The sequence below is a fragment of the Pleurodeles waltl genome, chromosome 4_2, assembly GCF_031143425.1.
Source record: "Pleurodeles waltl isolate 20211129_DDA chromosome 4_2, aPleWal1.hap1.20221129, whole genome shotgun sequence".
Taxonomy (NCBI): Eukaryota; Metazoa; Chordata; class Amphibia; order Caudata; family Salamandridae; genus Pleurodeles; species Pleurodeles waltl.
The window spans coordinates 856,104,791-856,121,983 of record NC_090443.1 but is presented as its reverse complement, the minus strand read 5'-3'; positions in this window follow the sequence as shown (position 1 = coordinate 856,121,983).

The window sequence follows — 17,193 nt, the reverse complement described above, 5'->3', positions numbered from 1 at the left end:
TTCTGCCCCCCCCGGGGGGCAGTTCGGCCTAATAATAGGCCGATCTGTCCCCCGGGGGGGCAGAAATGGCCTAAAATAAATTTGCCCCCTCAACTCCCACCCCCCCCCGGGAGCGACCCTTGCCTACGGGGTCGCTCCCCCTGCGTAACATTGGTGCCAAAAAACAAATCCCCGGTGCCTAGTGGTTTCTGCCCCCTTGGGGGCTGATTGACCTAAAATTGGCCAATCTGCCCCCAGGGGGGCAGAAATGGTCTAAATACAATTTGCCCCCCCAGGGGAGCGACCCTTGCCTGATGGGTCGCTCCCCATCTCTAAAAAAAGAAACAACAAAAAAAAAAAACACAAAAAATAAATTGCCCTGGCGCCTAGAGTGTTCTGCCCCCCCCCCCGGGGGCTGTTCGGCCTAATAATAGGCCGATCTGTCCCCCGGGGGGCAGAAATGGCCTAAAATAAATTTGCCCCCCCAACCCCCCCCCCCCGGGAGCGACCCTTGCCTACGGGGTCGCTCCCCCTGCGTGACATTGGCGCCAAAAAACAAATCCCCGGTGCCTAGTGGTTTCTGCCCCCTTGGGGGCAGATTGACCTAAAATTGGCCAATCTGCCCCCAGGGGGGCAGAAATGGTCTAAATACAATTTGCCCCCCCAGGGGAGCGACCCTTGCCTGATGGGTCGCTCCCCATCTCTAAAAAAAGAAACAACAAAAAAAAAAAAAAATTGCCCTGGCGCCTAGAGTGTTCTGCCCCCCCCCCCCGGGGGCAGTTCGGCCTAATAATAGGCCGATCTGTCCCCCGGGGGGGCAGAAATGGCCTAAAATAAATTTGCCCCCCCAACCCCCACCCCCCCCGGGAGCGACCCTTGCCTACGGGGTCGCTCCCCCTGCGTGACATTGGCGCCAAAAAACAAATCCCCGGTGCCTAGTGATTTCTGCCCCCTTGGGGGCAGATTGACCTAAAATTGGCCAATCTGCCCCCAGGGGGGCAGAAATGGTCTAAATACAATTTGCCCCCCCAGGGGAGCGACCCTTGCCTGATGGGTCGCTCCCCATCTCTAAAAAAAGAAACAACAAAAAAAAAAAACACAAAAAAAAAATTGCCCTGGCTCTTAGAGTGTTCTGCCCCCCACCCCGGGGGCAGTTCGGCCTAATAATAGGCCGATCTGTCCCCCGGGGGGGCAGAAATGGCCTAAAATAAATTTGCCCCCCCAACCCCCACCCCCCCCCCCGGAGCGACCCTTGCCTACGGGGTCGCTCCCCCTGCGTGACATTGGCGCCAAAAAACAAATCCCCGGTGCCTAGTGGTTTCTGCCCCCTTGGGGGCAGATTGACCTAAAATTGGCCAATCTGCCCCCAGGGGGGCAGAAATGGTCTAAATACAATTTGCCCCCCCAGGGGAGCGACCCTTGCCTGATGGGTCGCTCCCCATCTCTAAAAAAAGAAACCACAAAAAAAAAAAACACAAAAAAAAAATTGCCCTGGCGCCTAGAGTGTTCTGCCCCCCCCGGGGGCAGTTCGGCCTAATAATAGGCCGATCTGTCCCCCGGGGGGGCAGAAATGGCCTAAAATAAATTTGCCACCCAACCCCCACCCCCCCCCCGGGAGCGACCCTTGCCTACGGGGTCGCTCCCCCTGCGTGACATTGACGCCAAAAAACAAATCCCCGGTGCCTAGTGGTTTCTGCCCCCTTGGGGGCAGATTGACCTAAAATCGGCCAATCTGCCCCCAGGGGGGCAGAAATGGTCTAAATACAATTTGCCCCCCAGGGGAGCGACCCTTGCCTGATGGGTCGCTCCCCATCTCTAAAAAAAAAAAAAGAACAAAAAAAAAAACACAAAAAAAAAATTTGCCCTGGCGCCTAGAGGTTTCTGCCCCCAGGGGGGGCAGAAAAGGCCTTCCCAAAAAATTGCCCCCCCTGGGAGCGACCCTTGCCAAAGGGGTCGCTTTGTTGCGTGACATTGGCGCGCAAAAACAAACTCCCTGGTGTCTAATGGTTTCTGCCCCCCTTGGGGGCAGATTGGCCTTATCAAAATAGGCCAATCTGCCCCCAAGGGGGGCAGAAATGGCCTAAATATATATTGCCCCGTAGGGGAGCGACCCTTGCCTAAGGGATCGCTCCCCACCTAAAAAAAAAGAATTCATCAAAAAAAAAAAAAAAAAAAAAAAGGTCCCTGGTGCCTAGAGGTTTCTGCCCCCCCTGGGGGCAGATCGGCCTAATAATAGGCCAATCTGCCCCCAGGGGGGGCAGAAAAGGCCTTCCTAAAAAAATGCCCCCCTGGGAGCGACCCTTGCCCAAGGGGTCGCTCCCTTTTGCCAATTTCAAGAAAAGAAAAAAAAATCCCTGGTGTCTAGTGGGGTTTCAAAAGCCGGATTGCAAGCAATCCGGCTTTTGAAACCTGTGAGAGACTTCAAAGGGAAGGAAATAAATTTCCTTCCCTTTGAAGCCTCTCGGGGCCTCCCCCATGGGATTGAAAAAGAAATGCAAAAGCATTTCTTTTTCAATCGCGCTGGAAGCTCTGCTTCCAGCGCGATGGGGGAGACCCTGTGACTAATCAGCGCGCGCTCGTGCGCTGACGTCACAGGGGGGGTTGGGGGGGTCAGGGGTGGGAGGGGAAGGGCTTCCCCTTCCATCCCTGACTTGGGGGGGTGGGGGGGAACCCCACAGAGGGAGCGAGAGCGCTCCCTCTGGGCTCTGTGCACAGGACGTAATGGTTACGTCCTGGGCACAGCAGCACTGTGCCTCAGGACGTAACCATTACGTCCTGGGCACAGAAGGGGTTAAAAAACTTTAAAAATGTTAACTTAAAATTAAAATGTTTATTAACATCCTTTTTTTCTAAACTTATAAAATAATTTAGAAAATAATTTAAAATTAAAACATTTCAAAATGCTATACTTTTTTTCAAAATATTTAATTTCTGTATTTAAAATACTAATAGTAATAATACCATTTGTATATCCTAATTAACATTGAATTCAAACAAGTATTTAAAATATGAATATAATAAATAAAATATATATTCTAAATTATTAATTTGCATATTTTTAAAATTATTCCCTAAAAGTTTAAATGTAAAACATATGTATTTTAAAAATCTCCCCACCCTTAGCCATTAAAAACCTAATATCCTGAAATGAAAACATATTCAGCATTTAATTATGTACATTAATACGACAAAAAAATGAAAATTTCAACAAAAAAATCTCACTAAAATATTTTAAAAAATTAAAACGCATTCAGTAAAACACACTACCATACTTTAAATGCTAATTAACACTTGCAAACAATATTACATAATAAAATATTTTCTTCTTCAGCATTTTTTACAATATTAAAAACAACACTATAAATGATATTTTTACTGTCAATATACCTGTCCATGAGATTTTCGTGTCCCAATATTCTTGACACACTATTTTTATATCACAATATTTTTTTCAATATTTTGTCCAAGCACCGTTCTTGGGTCGATTTGCACCTTGGATAAACATGGTGACGCCAGCTGATTAATGGAGACATCAACAATCTCTGTGATCTTTGGTTTGGCCAGGGAATAAACTAACTACTGCTGAATAATTTGTTCTGACTAATTAACCATTGTTTTCCTCCTTCTACCCATATAATTTGGTTTGATACATATGTGGTCTTATAAAAAAAATCACAAACATATAAGCTGAGGTCTGCATTTCACAATACACAACACTGGCCCAGCATACTCAAGAACCGCATCTCTTCCATACACCATTTAGACACCTCCACTTGGCTGGACAATACTTCATCACATCCTGCTCTTCTGCAAAACCAGATCCAGATGGCAAGCTTTTTCCTCAATCACCCTTAAAGCAAGGAAACAACCTACCATTATACATCAGAGCCTCCTCCTTGATTCTTGAGTTCTTCAAGAAGTTGAAGACCTGGTTCCTCAAACAGCTCCCTGTCTGCCCTAAGGTTGGCTAGACTGTCAAACCAAAAAAGCTTTTTCTTTGGATGTGTATCCATATATATATATATATATATATATATATATATATATATATATATATATGTATTTTGCCTAGTGGAACCTGCCACTAGGTAGGTATAGTTAGGACTTAGTTTCTGTAGAAAAAGCATTTCTTGTTTTGCTAATAACTTTGGCGCCGTTTGATGAATCTTCATGAAATTTCCCAAACTTATACTTTGTTATACTAAGTTCAGCTTCTGTCTTGAAAGTTTCAGACCTTTAGACATGCCTACAGCCCAAACCACTGAACAGAATTACACCAAACTTGACACAAAGCTAGATCCTGCTCTACAAATCACACTTTTTCTGATTTGGTGCAAATCCGTTCAGTAGTTTCAGAGAAATTTAAGAAAAAAACATATAGATATATAGGGACACAAATCCTCTGTGGATCCAACTCTCACCATGCTGATATCTGATCGGCTCAGAACACTTCAGCAAGGAAGTGTTGGCAGTCATCTTTGGACTCGGCTTCAGCCGAGTCCCAGAAAAAAAGGCAAAAAAGACAAAAAAAACAGGGGGCCAAGGTAGAGTCACCCCGACTGCTTAGCCCTTGTGCTGGGGTCCCTGAGGCACCCAGCGATGGCTAAAAAGCATTTTTTTAACAACACTGGAAAAATCTGCAGAGCTATCCATTTAATTAATGGCCCTAAGGTAACTATAACTCGCGCAACCGCCATGCACAGTTTTTTTGTAAATGTTTTTACTGCACATATTCCATTGATATTATCAATGATGTAATGAAAGATGTCATAAGTGCCATAATTTGTGGGTAATTACCAGTGCATGGCGAGGGCACGAGTTATAGTTACCTTAGGGCACAAGTTATAGTTAGTTGAGATAACTCAAACTATGACTGGCAAATTTCTAAGGTTTTGTACGTATTAAATGCGAGCCTAACTATAACATCCCTGAAACCTTTGTTTTTTTCAGTGAATAAATATTTATATATGTGTGTGTGTGTGTGTGTTTGGAAAATGGCACTTTCTGAAAGGGACACCCCAAACGTTCTGCCTTCCTCCTCTTTTTCTGACCTCATTTTTGTTGACTTTAGGACTCTGGCCCCTTTACCACCGCTAACCAGTGCTAAAGTACATGTGCTCTGCCCCTAAAACATGGTAACATTGACTCATACCCAGTGGGCAAATTTAATGTAATTTTAAGTCCCTCGTAAACTGCACAACATTTGCCCAGGACCTGTAAATTAAATGTTACTAGTGGGACTGCAGCACTGATTGTGCCACATTCATAAGTAGCTCCTTAACCATGTCTCAGGCTTGCCATTGCAAGGTTTGTATGTGCAGTTTCACTGCCACTTTGACTTGGCATTTAAACCTACTTGCCAAGCTTTAAGCTCCCTTTTTATTATATATGTCACCCCTAAAGTAGGCCCTATGTAGCCCAAAAGGCAGGGTGCTATGTAAGTAAAAGGGAGGACATGTACTTATAAGTTTTACATGTCCTGGTAGTGAAAAACTCCCACATTCATTTTTCACTACTGTGAAGCTTGCTCCTCTCATAGGCCAGAATTATAGATTCCCTTATAAGATTTTAAGTGGTAATTTCTGATCTGAAAGGAGTATACATCACTAACTTGTATGGTTGGAATGGTAGCAAGAAATCCTACTTACTTGTGTAGTTGGAGTCTACACTACTATTCCAGGAAAGCCACTTTGAGAAACTAGATATTTCTTTGCACTTACTGCCATCTGTGCTTTACAGCCTGCCACCAATCCACATCTGGTCTGTACTGGTTGACATTTCCCCTTGTGCATTCCACCCAGACAGCCATAAACACAGGACACTCAGCTGCATCTGCTTTCATCTGCATACAGATGGGTTTCCCTGGGCAGGAAGGATGGAGGGGCTCTCACTTACACTTCAAAGGTCAATAGCCTGCCCTCAAAAAAAGGACTGATAACCCCCCACAGGGCTCCTGGCAGACAGGGCTGGGTTGAAAGAGGAACTTGGACACTGTCAGAAGGACTGCATGGGTGCCCAAAGGACTCATCTGGACTGCTTTGCTGGAAGCACCATTGGCCTGCTTGTTTCCCTGCTGCCTGCTGCCTACTGACCCTTGACTCTGCTGGAAGGACTCTGCCTTTTTCCTCAAGTGCTTTCCAAGGGCTTGGATTGAGCTTGCCTCCTGTTCTGAGATCTCAGGTCTTCACCAAAGAGAAGACAAAAACTCAACACGATGCCTGCCGGATCGATGCAGCGCCAGCCTCACGCCTGTAAAATCACTGCATTGCCTGCTGGATTGATGCATTGCCTGTTGCTTCTGATCAGCATGTTCTAAGTTTTTCACACATCATCCCAGGGCATCAAAATATCTCTGCATCACAGTGAGGAATCAAAGCTGCGCTCCTGGAATCTAATGCATCGCCTTGCAGGGCGGAAAGAAATGACGCATCGCCTTTGCCGCGCTGAAAAACTCAACACATCGCTTTACTATTCAATGTATCATCTCCTCTGCAGTCCCTCTGCATCATTAATTTATGACACATCCCAGGTACTGTGTGTTAAAAGAATACAGCAAAACTGATTCTTAAGCATTGAGGGTCATTTAAACCTATAAAAAGTGATATTTTGACTTGTAAATTTTTGTCATTTTGGCCTTATTTCATTCAGATAAATATTATCTATTTTACTAAACTGGTTTGGAATATGTTTTGTGGTGTTTTCACTGTGCTACTGTATGAGTTATTTCACAAATACTTTACACATTGCCTTCTAAGTTAAGCCTGCCTTCTCTGTGCCTAGGGTCCAGAGGGTGAGCACAGGATAATTTAGGTTCTGTTGTGACTTACCCTAACTAGGATTGTGGTCCTTACTTAGACAGGGTGCACACCTCTGTCAACTAGAGACCCAATTTGTAACATTGGGATGGGACTTGTGTTTGTGCAGTGCTTTACAGTGACTTGTGTACACTACCATCCACATCTAAAGAACATTACAAGTTGTTTTCTCCTTTTTATTTCCATTGGCCATTTTTCCAAATTTGATTCCTACCTCTCATTCATAAACTTGGGGCTCTTTGTGTCGCACCTGCAATACTATAACAGATTCGAAATGGATTCCAACTTCCCAGCAGACTACAATGAGATAGACCTTGTCCCCATTGAAGCCCTCAGTAAGGTTAGGCTGAGTAGGTTTTGCAAGTATAGAGGGATGCCTGTGAAAAAGTGGTCCACCAAGCAGAACCTGTAGGATGCCCTATTTGCTTTTGAGGAAGCATGTTGGACCCAGGCTACAGCAGAGGAGCAAATGGGTGATTACCCTGAGAAGAAGAAGGAGGAGGAGGAGGATAATGACTTAACAGTGGCTCCAGAGAAGAGAGGGGAGCCCACAGAGATAGGGCCCCCTGCTGGATCATGTACAGAAAGCAGTGTCTCCTCCCATACCCTTTCCTCTGAGGAACTGAAGGACAGACAGGCTGAGAGAGACCTCAGGCTGCAGCCTGTTCAACTCGCTGCAGAGGATAGGAGAGCTGAGGCTGACAAAGCCCTCTTGGAAGAAAGGAGAGCTTAGGCTGAACGAACGTTTGAAGAAAGACAAATCTTGTTGGCTCATGAACGGAGCCTAAAGGAACTGGACTTAAAAGCAAAGCAAGTAGAGTCTAGCAGCAACAGCAAAACTATGATACCCAGTGCTGAAAGAAAGGTCTACACACCCAGAGATTTGGTGCCTGACTTCGGGGAGGGCGATGACATAGACAGGTGGTGTGGGTTGTATGAGGTCACTCTCGTAGCACACAGGATCCCTGAGGACAATGTGGGGCTGTCCTATGGAGGCATATACCTGGTAATAGGAAGGATGCCCTACTGGCCCTAGGTGGAAGAGACAGGCCGAGGTATCCCACATGAAGAAGACCTTTGTCAAGAGATATGGCATCACCTCAGAAGAATGCAGGTTGAGATTCAGGGGTGGTAGGAAACTGTCTCACCTGTCCTGGGGAGATTTTGTGGGACACTTTTGCAGGGCACGTGATGGTTGGTTGAAGGGTAGAATGGTAAACACTTTTGAGGGGCTGTACAATTTGATTGCCAGAGAGCATATGTTCAGTCACTGTTTTCAAGGGCTACACTAATACCTGGTTGATTGTAAGTTCTCTGACCCCAGGGAGCCTGCAAAGGAGGAAGACCTCTGGGTGAGTATCAGAGTGTCTGAAGAGGCATTAGGAAGTAATCCTAAGGTGGGAGGTTGAGGTTATCCTCAACAGAGTGAGAGGGATGTACACCATGTCCCCAACAGGCCCCAGTATGGTAAGGGGGAAAATGGTCCCATGTCTCTTCTAAAAGTAAGAGGAGAGGTGGGGGTGGGCAGAGACTCAGGGTGCCCTATTCCCAGCCCCAGAGCTTGGACTGTTCCCACAGGGGACCCAAGCAGGGTAACCTACTCTATACAGAGAAACCATCCACTGATGAGAGCTCCACAGTGTCAGGAGAGCTGGGGGGGGCAGACTCCTCAGACACCCTACCAGTTCAGGTCTATGGGCGTACCACTCCCAAACAGAGGGTAAAGAGACGCAGATGGAAGGGCAGGGTGAGGGAGTACTCACCCTTGTCCAGCCTCAAGGTACAGACCCTGGATTGATTGGCCAGTGTCAGGATACCACTCCTGAACTGGAAGGAAGTAGAGTAGATATAGGGTGCAAAACTCCTGGGGCTACTGCCCCTCACTCTGAGACACCTCAGAGGTCAGGGAAACCTCAGGAGCCCATAGGAAACTCCCTAAAAGCCCCAAGACTGGGAGAGAAGCTTACTTAATGGCCCCACTTAGTGCTTCCACTTATAAATGGATGGCCTGGGGCCTGACTCTTAACATTGACAGCTGTCAGTGGACTCTGTTGGTTGCTATCCTCATGGCCAGAGTTTTTGCCTGGGTTGGGGGACAGAAGTCAGACCGAAGGAGTGAAATGGACCACATCATTTTGTTGGCCATAGTGGTGCTGCCTGCCTACTGGAATGCATCTATGAGCAAATTAAAGTTAGAAACTTCACAGATGGGGTCCACAGATGAGGAGAAGGGTTCCCCATAGGTCAGTTGAGTTGCCCCAGAAACTATAGACAGAGGGACTCAACTGAGTTTAGAAAGGCAGAGCACTGGCAAGTGTCCCTGCAGCAGTGGACCACTTGGACCACTGTCCACATTCTATTGCCCTAAGTATGGAAGTCCATCAAGGTATTGATCTGTTTACACTGGCTTTAGGATGGAAGAGGGTTGTGTTGGAAAATGTCTCTCTCTGAAGGGTTATCACAAACTTTTTGCTTTCTTCCTCCTCTTTTTCTGACATTGTTTTTGTTGACTTTAGGACTCTGGACAATTTACCACAGCTAACCAGTGGTAAAGTGCATGTGCTTGCCCCCTAAAACATGACAACATTGGCTCATACCCAGTTGGCATATTTCATTTACTTGTAAGTCCCTGGTAAACTGTACTACATGTGCCGAAGGCCTGTAAATTAAATGCTACTAGTGGGCCTGCAGCACTGATTGTGCCAACCACATAGGTAACTCCTTAACCATGTCTCAGGCTTGCCATTGCAAGGCCTGTGTGTACAATTTCACTGCCACTTAAACTAGGTGTTTGAAACTACTTGCCAAGCCTTCAACCCCCCTTTTATTACATGCGTCACCCCTAAGGTAGGCCCTAGGTAGCCCACAGGGCAGGGTGCTATGTAAGTAAAAGGCAGGACATGTAATTGTAAGTTTACATGTCCTGGTAGTGAAAAACTCACTAATTCGTTTTTCACTACTGTGAAGACTGCTCCTCTCATAGGCCAGCATTAGGGATTCCCTTTTATGCTTTTAAGTGGTAATTTCTGATCTGAAAATAATAGACTTGTCATATTTGGTATGGTTGGAATGATGGTGGGAAATCCTACTTTTTGGTGAAGTTGGATTATACATTACTGTTTCAGAAATGCCACTTTCTGAGCACTTGGTGCCCTATGTGCCTTACAGCTTGTCTCAAATCCACATCTGGTCTTCGCTGGTTGACAGCTCCACTTGTGCATTCCACCCAGGCAACCATCAACAGGACACTCAGCTGCATCCAGATGGGTTTCCCTGGGCTGGAAGGGTGTAGGGGATTTTACTTATACTTCAAAGGTTAGTGGTCCGTCCTCACACAAAAGACTGATAACCCCCCCACAGGGCTCCTGGCAGACAGAGATGGGTTTAAAGGGGAACTTGTGCACTTCAAAACCACTTTCTTCCACTTCAAAGGCACTTTGGGTATATATATTGGGTCTGTGACCCCACCAAATCAGACACTTCTGGACCTACAACTGGACTCTGTCAGAGGGACTGTCTGGCTGCCCAAACTTCTCATCTGGACTGTTTTGCTGAAAGGACTGCTGGCCTGCTTGATGCCCTGCTGGCCCCTAACTCTGCTGGAAAGACTCTGCATTCCTCCCAAAGTGCTCTCCAAGGGCTTGGATTGAGCTTGCCTCCTGTTCTGAGGTCTCAGGGCTATCAAAGTCTTTACCAAAGAGAGGAACATCCAGTGCATTGTAAAATTGATACAATGCCTGAAAATGTTGACACAATGCCTGCTAGATCAATGCAGCACCTGGCTCACAGCTGAAAAATCACAACACTGACTGCTGGATCATTCAGGTTTTCCTCGTGTCGTCCCGGGTCATCAAAATATCCCAGCATCTCTGTGAGAAATCAAGGCTGAGCTCCTGAAAACAGATGCATTGCCTTGCTGTGTGGAAAGAAACAATGCATCTCCTTTGAAATATATAAATTGAAAGCCCCAGGGAGGTGGTGGTCTCTGAGCTATGAGGAAACTGTGCATGATAGCCTTGGGGAGGTGGTTGTCCCTGGGCCTGTGGGGGGAGCTATGCGGCCTCTGCATTCAATTGGATAATAGCCCTGGGGAGGTGGCGGCCCTAATGGCTGCAGGGGTGCCATGCAGTCCCCCTCATTGAATTGGATTAAAGCACCAGGGAGGTGGCGGTCCTGGGGACTGCATGGGGAAGAACGACCCGCACAACATTTTGGTTTAAAGCCCCGGGGAGAGCAGTTCCTGGGGCAGCGTGGTGCCAGGTGGCCCCCTGCACACATCATTTTTTTTTGCCCTCAGGAGGTGGTGGTCCCCGGGACAGTTTCAGGTCACCCCTCATAAAAATAGAAATGCCCCCAACACTTGGCCCACCCGGGGGCTTCAGAATTAGCAAGTATTGGTACCCGTGCTTGTTTTAAAAACATTTTTTTGAAAGACCTGCATATCCGCTGCAAATTGCAGTGAAACTTTTGAAAAATGTTTTTTAGCTCAGGAGGGGTCCCTCTGGGACCCCAGCACCAGAGCTAAGGGGTCCTGGTGACTCTACCCTTGTCCATTTTGTTAAAACATTTTTCTGGGACTCGGCTGAAGTCAAGTCCCAACATGGCTGCCAACACTTGGTTGTTGAAGTGTTGACAGCCAATCAGATCTCAGCACAAGATCAGGAGAGTTTGTGAAGCCTTGGCATCCATATATACACAAATTTGGATTTTCTTTAATTTCTCTAAAACTACTGAACAGATTTACACCAAATAACAAAAAGGCCTCTCTCTAGACTAATACCTACCTTTCTGCCAAATTTGATGTAATTCCGTCCAGTGGTTTGGACGCTATCATTGTTCAAAATCCATGAGGGAAAATGAATGGGAATAAAAACGCATTGGGACTCCCCCTTTTTCTTTGGCCCCGCTTGAAGGATCTCCCCAAACTTTCCAGACAGCAGCTGAAGTGACCACCTTTTTTTTGTGGAAAATTTAGTGAAGATTCATCAAGCAGTGCCGGTTATGAGCAAAACAAAAAATGCTTTTTCTATAGGAACGAGGTGCTAAATATAACTACCTAGTGGTGACCGCCACAAGGTTATTTATGTATTTAATGACAAAAAAGGTTACAGATAAGTTATAGCAAGGAAATCTTTATTTATTGTTCACATTAAGCAGAATTTTTTTTATTCCATTTTGTAAAAAGGAATTTAACTGCAATGTTTAAAAACGTCTAGACTTATTTAAACTTTAAACATCGCCAACTTAATAGAATAGTAATGAAAAATTCTGCGGGGGACCAGATGATTTATTTTTCCCCACTGGTGGGCACCGCATTAACAGGTGTGAAAACCACTGACATATATATATGTTGCCAGTAGAGAGTAGTTAGGATCATGTTTCCATAGAAAAACTTTTTTTCACTTGCCTACATCGTTAGAGCCGTATGATGAATTTTGTCGAAAGTTTTCAAAAAAAGTGTTCTAGAGAATCTTGTTGCACATGGGATGTTTCGAGGTGAGCCATCAAGTGAGGGCCAAGAAAAAGGGGAGGGTCCCAAAAAGTGCGCTTCTCATTACAATTCCTATAGGGATTTTGAACATGACTACAGCCTGAACTGCTGAACAAAATTACACCACATTTGGCAGAAAGGTAGCTTTTGGTTCAGAAAAAAGCCTTTTTGTTGTTTCGTGTAAATCAGTTTAGTAGTTTTTGAGATATTAAAAGCAAAAGAAATATAGATATCTGGAGGCCCGAATGCTTCGCAAATACTCCAAATCTCATGCTGAAATCTGATTGGTTATGCATCCCCATCCACTATTGAATGAAGGCCGGGCCTGTAGGATGGGGCCCTGGGGCCAAATTCAGCCCCCTCCTCCATTTGTTTTTATGGCTGGGCCCTGGGGAATTTGGTCCCCAGGGCCAAAATTGGCTCTCAAAAAATGGCACTCAAGCACTGTTGCACGCACACAGACTCACAGACCTACAGAGACAATTATAGACTAACTTACACTCACACACACACTCTGACCCAGACCCACTCACACGCCCACTCACAGATCTACTCAGGCACAAACACACCCACTCACACACCCACTTAGAGACTCACACACTGTAAGGAAATGCCTCCTTGGCATGGTTGCCCCCTGACCTTTTGCCTTTGCTGATGCTATGTTTACAATTGAAAGTGTGCTGAGGCCTGCTAACCAGGCCCCAGCACCAGTGTTCTTTCCCTAACCTGTACTTTTGTATCCACAATTGGCAGACCCTGGCATCCAGATAAGTCCCTTGTAACTGGTACTTCTAGTACCAAGGGCCCTGATGCCAAGGAAGGTCTCTAAGGGCTGCAGCATGTCTTATGCCACCCTGGAGACCTCTCACTCAGCACAGACACACTGCTTGCCAGCTTGTGTGTGCTAGTGAGGACAAAACGAGTAAGTCGACATGGCACTCCCCTCAGGGTGCCATGCCAGCCTCTCACTGCCTATGCAGTATAGGTAAGACACCCCTCTAGCAGGCCTTACAGCCCTAAGGCAGGGTGCACTATACCATAGGTGAGGGTACCAGTGCATGAGCATGGTACCCCTACAGTGTCTAAACAAAACCTTAGACATTGTAAGTGCAGGGTAGCCATAAGAGTATATGGTCTGGGAGTTTGTCAAACACGAACTCCACAGCACCATAATGGCTACACTGAAAACTGGGAAGTTTGGTATCAAACTTCTCAGCACAATAAATGCACACTGATGCCAGTGTACATTTTATTGTAAAATACACCCCAGAGGGCACCTTAGAGGTGCCCCCTGAAACTTAACCAACTATCTGTGTAGGCTGACTAGTTTTAGCAGCCTGCCACAAACCGAGACATGTTGCTGGCCCCATGGGGAGAGTGCCTTTGTCACTCTGAGGCCAGTAACAAAGCCTGCACTGGGTGGAGATGCTAACACCTCCCCCAGGCAGGAATTGTCACACCTGGCGGTGAGCCTCAAAGGCTCACCTCCTTTGTGCCAACCCAGCAGGACACTCCAGCTAGTGGAGTTGCCCACCCCCTCCGGCCAGGCCCCACTTTTGGCGGCAAGGCCGGAGAAAATAATGAGAAAAACAAGGAGGAGTCACTGGCCAGTCAGGACAGCCCCTAAGGTGTCCTGAGCTGAAGTGACTCTAACTTTTAGAAATCCTCCATCTTGCAGATGGAGGATTCCCCCAATAGGGTTAGGATTGTGACCCCCTCCCCTTGGGAGGAGGCACAAAGAGGGTGTACCCACCCTCAGGGCTAGTAGCCATTGGCTACTAACCCCCCAGACCTAAACACGCCCTTAAATTTAGTATTTAAGGGCTACCCTGAACCCTAGAAAATTAGATTCCTGCAACTACAAGAAGAAGGACTGCCTAGCTGAAAACCCCTGCAGAGGAAGACCAGAAGACGACAACTGCCTTGGCTCCAGAAACTCACCGGCCTGTCTCCTGCCTTCCAAAGATCCTGCTCCAGCGACGCCTTCCAAAGGGACCAGCGACCTCGACATCCTCTGAGGACTGCCCCTGCTTCGAAAAGACAAGAAACTCCCGAGGACAGCGGACCTGCTCCAAGAAAGGCTGCAACTTTGTTTCCAGCAGCCTTGAAAGAACCCTGCAAGCTCCCCTCAAGAAGCGTGAGGCTTGCAACACTGCACCCGGCGACCCCGACTCGGCTGGTGGAGATCCAACACCTCAGGAGGGACCCCAGGACTACTCTGATACTGTGAGTACCAAAACCTGTCCCCCCTGAGCCCCCACAGCGCCGCCTGCAGAGGGAATCCCGAGGCTTCCCCTGACCGCGACTCTTTGAATCCAAAGTCCCGACGCCTGGAGAGACCCTGCACCCGCAGCCCCCAGGACCTGAAGGACCGGACTTTCACTGGAGAAGTGACCCCCAGGAGTCCCTCTCCCTTGCCCAAGTGGAGGTTTCCCCGAGGAACCCCCCCCTTTCCTGCCTGCAGCGCTGAAGAGATCCCGAGATCTCTCATAGACTAACATTGCGAACCCGACGCTGGTTTCTACACTGCACCCGGCCGCCCCCGTGCTGCTGAGGGTGAAATTTCTGTGTGGACTTGTGTCCCCCCCGGTGCCCTACAAAACCCCCCTGGTCTGCCCTCCGAAGACGCGGGTACTTACCTGCAAGCAGACCGGAACCGGGGCACCCCCTTCTCTCCATTCTAGCCTATGTGTTTTGGGCACCACTTTGAACTCTGCACCTGACCGGCCCTGAGCTGCTGGTGTGGTGACTTTGGGGTTGCTCTGAACCCCCAACGGTGGGCTACCTTGGACCAAGAACTGAACCCTGTAAGTGTCTTACTTACCGGGTAAAACTAACAAAAACTTACCTCCCCCAGGAACTGTGAAAATTGCACTGTGTCCACTTTTGAAACAGCTATTTGTCAATAACTTGAAAAGTATACATGCAAATTTTATGATTTGAAGTTCCTAAAGTACTTACCTGCAATACCTTTCGAATGAGATATTACATGTAGAATTTGAACCTGTGGTTCTTAAAATAAACTAAGAAAAGATATTTTTCTATACAAAAACCTATTGGCTGGATTTGTCTCTGAGTGTGTGTACCTCATTTATTGTCTATGTGTATGTACAACAAATGCTTAACACTACTCCTTGGATAAGCCTACTGCTCGACCACACTACCACAAAATAGAGCATTAGTATTATCTATTTTTACCACTATTTTACCTCTAAGGGGAACCCTTGGACTCTGTGCATGCTATTCCTTACTTTGAAATAGCACATACAGAGCCAACTTCCTACATTGGTGGATCAGCGGTGGGGTACAAGACTTTGCATTTGCTGGACTACTCAGCCAATACCTGATCACACGACAAATTCCAAAATTGTCATAAGAAATTGATTTTTGCAATTTGAAAAGTTTTCTAAATTCTTAAAAGACCTGCTAGGGCCTTGTGTTAGATCCTGTTTAGCATTTCTTTTAGAGTTTAAAAGTTTGTAAAAGTTTGAATTAGATTCTAGAACCAGTTGTAGATTCTTAAAAAGTATTCCAACTTTTAGAAGCAAAATGTCTAGCACAGATGTGACTGTGGTGGAACTCGACACCACACCTTACCTCCATCTTAAGATGAGGGAGCTAAGGTCACTCTGTAAAATAAAGAAAATAACAATGGGCCCCAAACCTACCAAAATACAGCTCCAGGAGCTTTTGGCAGAGTTTGAAAAGGCCAACCCCTCTGAGGGTGGCAACTCAGAGGAAGAGGATAGTGACTTGGAGGAAAATTCCCCCCTACCAGTCCTATCTAGGGAGAACAGGGTCCCTCAAACCCTGACTCCAAAAATAATAGTCAGAGATGCTGGTTCCCTCACAGGAGAGACCAACACCTCTGAAATCACTGAGGATAACCCCAGTGAAGAGGACATCCAGTTAGCCAGGATGGCCAAAAGATTGGCTTTGGAAAGACAGATCCTAGCCATAGAGAGGGAAAGACAAGAGAGGGGCCTAGGACCCATCAATGGTGGCAGCAACATAAATAGGGTCAGAGATTCTCATGACATGTTGAAAATCCCTAAAGGGATTGTAACTAAATATGAAGATGGTGATGACATCACCAAATGGTTCACAGCTTTTGAGAGGGCTTGTGTAACCAGAAAAGTGAACAGATCTCACTGGGGTGCTCTCCTTTGGGAAATGTTCACAGGGAAGTGTAGGGATAGACTCCTCACACTCTCTGGACAAGATGCAGAATCTTATGACCTCATGAAGGGTACCCTGATTGAGGGCTTTGGATTCTCCACTGAGGAGTATAGGATTAGATTCAGGGGGGCTCAAAAATCCTCGAGCCAGACCTGGGTTGACTTTGTAGACTACTCAGTGAAAACACTAGATGGTTGGATTCAAGGCAGTGGTGTAAGTAATTATGATGGGCTGTACAATTTATTTGTGAAAGAACACCTGTTAAGTAATTGTTTCAATGATAAACTGCATCAGCATCTGGTAGACCTAGGACCAATTTCTCCCCAAGAATTGGGAAAGAAGGCGGACCATTGGGTCAAGACAAGGGTGTCCAAGACTTCAACAGGGGGTGACCAAAAGAAAGGGGTCACAAAGACTCCCCAGGGGAAGGGTGATGAGACAACCAAAACTAAAAATAGTAAAGAGTCTTCTACAGGCCCCCAAAAACCTGCACAGGAGGGTGGGCCCAGAGCCTCTTCACAAAACAATGGGTACAAGGGTAAAAACTTTGATCCCAAAAAGGCCTGGTGTCATAGCTGTAAACAGCATGGACACCAAACTGGAGACAAGGCCTGTCCCAAGAAAGGTTCCACTCCAAACTCCCATCCAGGTAACACTGGTATGGCTAGTCTCCAAGTGGGATCAACAGTGTGCCCAGAGCAAATCAGGGTCCACACTGAAGCTACTCTA